A 6,000-nucleotide genomic window follows, 5' to 3' on the forward strand; every position below is an offset into this window, starting at 1 on the left:
ATTGAAGTTGAATTCTTAATTATCTATTGCTATTTGTATTTTTACATTACTCAGGTCACGTAGCCTACATTAGCGTTGAATGTAACATAATCATAATATATTATGTCATGTTTTGTTTGTGGTGAAAACTAATTATCACGCATTAGACCTGGAACACAGACGGAAACAGACCTGCTAGCAGCAGATGGGCCACTGTTTTTCATCCATTCTTTCACCAATAAAGACCTTTTAGCAGCTAGCAGACAGGAATGAGACAGCCTATATGACTGTGTGTGTGTGTGTGTGTGTGTGTGTGTGTGTGTGTGTGTGTGTGTGTGTGTGTGTGTGTGTGTGTGTGTGTGTGTGTGTGTGTGTGTGTGTGTGTGTGTGTGTGTGTGCGCGTACCTGCAGAGATCAATGTTTTGTGGGACACTCAATTTGTGGCTGTTAACATGTTGTTAGCACAGTATAACACAAACACATATAAGTTAGGATAGTTTACTCTACGTTGCCATGGGTGATACTTCCCACAGTGCATGACTTTCCGTAGGAGAACAGAAAAGAGCAGCTGCAGTTTCATCTTTGTCCACATGATGTCAGAAACATTTCAACACCAACGGTGGCAGGATTCATGGAAACAAAAAGGAACAAAGGAGAACTGTTCTGGGTGCTTACACACGCACGCGCACGCGCACACACACACACACACACACACACACACATGCGCACACACACACACACACACACACACACACACACACACACACACACACACACACACACACACACACACACACACACACACACACACACACACACACACACACACACACACTTCACCTGATGTTTAGACAGGCAGTGTATTCAAAGATGGATTGAATCTGCTGTGACCTGTGACGTGTCAGTGCTGTGGTGGATGGACGTCATCTCTGTCTAATCCTCTAACCAGCCTTTAGGCATGGCCCCCCCACATACCTCGTTTAGAATCACCCCCTGAGACCAGCAACACAGACAGGGATTGGGGAAGACAACACTCATTTGCTCCCTATCATGGCATTCACAGAAGTCTCCATTAACAATATCATTTGATTTACTTAAGAACAACTGCTCTCAACAGACATACTGAGACTTCATGAAAAGGTCTAGACTCATTTCTGAGTGAAGCGTCAGCAGTCAGTTGTTTAAATGACAGGTGGAGTATGGCTTCTGGATGGTAACTAGCTATAGTAGTCAGATGTTTAATGGCACGTTTAGTATGGCTTCTGGATGGTAACTAGCTATAGTAGTCAGATGTTTAATGGCACGTTTAGTATGGCTTCTGGATGGTAACTAGCTATAGTAGTCAGATGTTTAATGGCACGTTTAGTATGGCTTCTGGATGGTAAACTAGCTATAGTAGTCAGATGTTTAATGGCACGTTTAGTATGGCTTCTGGATGGTAACTAGCTATAGTAGTCAGATGTTTAATGGCACATTTAGTATGGCTTCTGGATGGTAACTAGCTATAGTAGTCAGATGTTTAATGGCACGTTTAGTATGGCTTCTGGATGGTAACTAGCTATAGTAGTCAGATGTTTAATGGCACGTTTAGTATGGCTTCTGGATGGTAACTAGCTATAGTAGTCAGATGTTTAATGGCACGTTTAGTATGGCTTCTGGATGGTAACTAGCTATAGTAGTCAGATGTTTAATGGCACGTTTAGTATGGCTTCTGGATGGTAACTAGCTATAGTAGTCAGATGTTTAATGGCACGTTTAGTATGGCTTCTGGATGGTAACTAGCTATAGTAGTCAGATGTTTAATGGCACGTTTAGTATGGCTTCTGGATGGTAACTAGCTATAGTAGTCAGATGTTTAATGGCACGTTTAGTATGGCTTCTGGATGGTAGCTAGCTATAGTAGTCAGATGTTTAATGGCACGTTTAGTATGGCTTCTGGATGGTAACTAGCTATAGTAGACAGATGTTTAATGGCACGTTTAGTATGGCTTCTGGATGGTAACTAGCTATAGTAGTCAGATGTTTAATGGCACGTTTAGTATGGCTTCTGGATGGTAACTAGCTATAGTAGTCAGATGTTTAATGGCACGTTTAGTATGGCTTCTGGATGGTAACTAGCTATAGTAGTCAGATGTTTAATGGCACGTTTAGTATGGCTTCTGGATGGTAACTAGCTATAGTAGACAGATGTTTAATGGCACGTTTAGTATGGCTTCTGGATGGTAACTAGCTAAAGTAGTCAGATGTTTAATGGCACGTTTAGTATGGCTTCTGGATGGTAACTAGCTATAGTAGTCAGATGTTTAATGGCACGTTTAGTATGGCTTCTGGATGGTAACTAGCTATAGTAGTCAGATGTTTAATGGCACGTTTAGTATGGCTTCTAAATCAAATCAAATGTCTTTATATAGCCCTTCGTACATCAGCTGATATCTCAAAGTGCTGTACAGAAACCCAGCCTAAAACCCCAAACAGCAAGCAATGCAGGTGTAGAAGCACAGTGGCTAGAAAAACTCCCCAGACAGGACAAAACCTAGCAAGAAACCTAGATAGGAACCAGGCTATGAGGGGTGGCCAGTCCTCTTCTGGCTGTGCCGGGTGGAGATTATAACAGAACATGGCCATGGTCAAATGTTCATAAATTACTGGCATGGTCAAATAATAATAATCACAGTAGTTGTCGAGGATGCAACAAGTCAGCACCTCAGGAGTAAATGTCAGTTCGCTTTTCATAGCCAATCATTGAGAGTATCTCTACCGCTCCTGCTGTCTCTAGAGAGTTGAAAACAGCAGGTCTGGGACAGGTAGCACGTCCTGTGATAGCTACAGTAGCGACACACTGCTCTGCTCTCTGTGAATTAATGGTGGTAATTCTGTCGATAGACTATCAGACTAATCACTGACTGCTGACGGAGAGAGATGGATCTCAGTTATACCCATCTGTCTCTGGGGGAAGAGATTCTGAGAAATGTGGTTCTTATTTCCAGACATAGATCCCAAACTAAGTTGCTTTACTGGCATACATGACTGACATGATACATGGATGAGTAAGTGCAGTGCACCTTACATGGTAGCCTATGATGAACCGAAAGGTTATTTGACCCTGCTTGTCATCTACAGTATGAACATTAGAACATCTTGAAAACAATCTAGCCTTAATGGCCATGTACTCTTATCATGTCTACTGGGCTCAACCAGAACAAGACTGGCTCACCCCTCAAAGCCCGATTCCTCTCTAGGTTTCTTACATTTACATTTACATTTAAGTCATTTAGCAGACGCTCTTATCCAGAGCGACTTACAAATTGGTGCATTCACCTTATGACATCCAGTGGAACAGCCACTTTACAATATTGCATCTAAATCTTTTAAGGGGGGTGAGAAGGATTACTTTATCCTATCCTAGGTATTCCTTAAAGAGGTGGGGTTTCAGGTGTCTCCGGAAGGTGGTGATTGACTCCGCTGTCCTGGCGTCGTGAGGGAGTGTGTTCCACCATTGGGGAGCCAGAGCAGCGAACAGTTTTGACTGGGCTGAGCGGGAACTGTACTTCCTCAGTGGTAGGGAGGCGAGCAGGCCAGAGGTGGATGAACGCAGTGCCCTTGTTTGGGTGTAGGGCCTGATCAGAGCCTGGAGGTACTGAGGTGCCGTTCCCCTCACAGCTCCGTAGGCAAGCACCATGGTCTTGTAGCGGATGCGAGCTTCAACTGGAAGCCAGTGGAGAGAGCGGAGGAGCGGGGTGACGTGAGAGAACTTGGGAAGGTTGAACACCAGACGGGCTGCGGCGTTCTGGATGAGTTGTAGGGGTTTAATGGCACAGGCAGGGAGCCCAGCCAACAGCGAGTTGCAGTAATCCAGACGGGAGATGACAAGTGCCTGGATTAGGACCTGCGCCGCTTCCTGTGTTAGGCAGGGTCGTACTCTGCGGATGTTGTAGAGCATGAACCTACAGGAACGGGCCACCGCGTTGATGTTAGTTGAGAACGACAGGGTGTTGTCCAGGATCACGCCAAGGTTCTTAGCGCTCTAGGAGGAGGACACAATGGAGTTGTCAACCATGATGGCGAGATCATGGAACGGGCAGTCCTTCCCCGGGAGGAAGAGCAGCTCCGTCTTGCCGAGGTTCAGCTTGAGGTGGTGATCCGTCATCCACACTGATATGTCTGCCAGACATGCAGAGATGCGATTCGTCACCTGGTCATCAGGAGGGGGAAAGGAGAAGATTAATTGTGTGTCGTCTGCATAGCAATGATAGGAGAGACCATGTGAGTTTATGACAGAGCCAAGTGACTTGGTGTATAGCGAGAATAGGAGAGGGCCTAGAACAGAGCCCTGGGGGACACCAGTGGTGAGAGCGCGTGGTGAGGAGACAGATTCTCGCCACGCCACCTGGTAGGAGCGACCTGTCAGGTAGGACGCAATCCAAGCGTGGGCCGCGCCGGAGATGCCCAACTCTGAGAGGGTGGAGTGGAGGATCTGATGGTTCACAGTATCGAAGGCAGCCGATAGGTCTAGAAGGATGAGAGCAGAGGAGAGAGAGTTAGCTTTAGCGGTGCGGAGCGCCTCCGTGATACAGAGAAGAGCAGTCTCAGTTGAATGACTAGTCTTGAAACCTGACTGATTTGGATCAAGAAGGGAGAGATAGCGGGAGAGCTGGCCAAGGACGGCACGTTCTTCCTAGGTTCCTGTCTTTCTAGGGAGTGTTTTCTAGCCACTGTGCTTCTACTTCATCTGCATGGCTTGATCTTCTGGGTTTTAGGCTGGGTTTCTGTATGAGCACTTTGTGACAACTGCTGATGTAGAAACAGGCTATATAAATACTCGACTAGTCCATGTCGGCACCTCTCAGGAATTCCCTTTATTACCGTAGTTCGTCAGGTATTCTGGGTATTCTAGGTATTCTGTTGTTGCTATCCATCCGACAGCCCTTGGCCATGCCATGACATCATAAGCTATTAGCCACTCCCGTCCATTCTGCAGAATGACAGGCAGGTCTGCGATGTCACAGACTCCCGGCCCACTCCGTAGAACGTGAGATGAAGTCTCTGAGAACTCCAAACTCTAATGGCTCTTCTTCAGGCCATGCTCATTAGCTCTAAATAACATGGTGGTCGCGTAAAGCACCACGGCAGACACCATAATGGCAACATTAACGACCATTACACAGTCATTGGGTTTTAGAACCCTTTACTGCCACTGAGCTCGTGCATCATAACAGCATGTTCTCTGGAGTGCCCTGCCAGGCTAAGCGTAATTTATTAAGGGGACTCTTAGTCTTCGTAAATGGTGTCATCCTCTCTCCCTTGTTTATGCTCTCTCTGTTTCTCTTTTTCTCTCTCTCTCTGCGTCTATCTCTTCCTCTCTTTCACCCTCAATGTCTCTCTCTCCCACTCACGCTCTCTCTTTTGTTCTCTCTCTTTCTTTCTGTGCATTCATTTCACTCCCTCTCTCATTGGAAAGAAGCAGTCTTGGTGAACTCCTCCAGTCATCTCTATCTCTCTCAGTCGGGGGTTCTTACACGACGCTTGAGAGGATTTGCTCTTGTTCTTTTGCATAATTCCATTTAAAACCCATTTTGCTGCAGATTTCACCCCTTCTCTTCCATTTCTGAGGAACAATCGACTGTAAAACAGGACTCGATGGGAGACTCCCTCTAAACCACAATCATTTGCCTCTTTTAATTGATTGGCCTATCAAATCTGGATACGTACTCGAGAGTACACACCATGACTTCCCCATCCCAGTAGTGAAGAAGGAAGAATAGAAAAGGTTCTGTGTCAGCGCCTATTGCGCTGATATTTATTGTTTTAAAGGAGACGTTCATATTTTTTTTCTACCAAATCCATATGTTGGTAGATTTCACTTGGTTTTGAGAAACGTACCCCAACCAGCGATAGACTTCTTCATGCAGGTTCTGCAGTACCAGGAAGTGATAAAACACGAACAAGAGCAACAAATACACCCAACTATGTCCTTTTAGAAATGGCAACGCTCTCAGTATAGTAATGCAGGTCTTTAGATGT

General features: G+C 45.5%; 1 protein-coding gene across 1 annotated transcript in view; it reads left to right on the forward strand.

Moving 5' to 3' along the window:
* LOC118399751 (chemokine-like protein TAFA-4) overlaps positions 1-6,000 on the forward strand; it is a 51,344-nt gene that overhangs the window by 39,323 nt on the left and 6,021 nt on the right. The gene's annotated exons all lie outside the window — the stretch shown is intronic.

Source organism: Oncorhynchus keta, chromosome 21 (genome assembly GCF_023373465.1).
Source record: "Oncorhynchus keta strain PuntledgeMale-10-30-2019 chromosome 21, Oket_V2, whole genome shotgun sequence".
Taxonomy (NCBI): domain Eukaryota; kingdom Metazoa; phylum Chordata; class Actinopteri; order Salmoniformes; family Salmonidae; genus Oncorhynchus; species Oncorhynchus keta.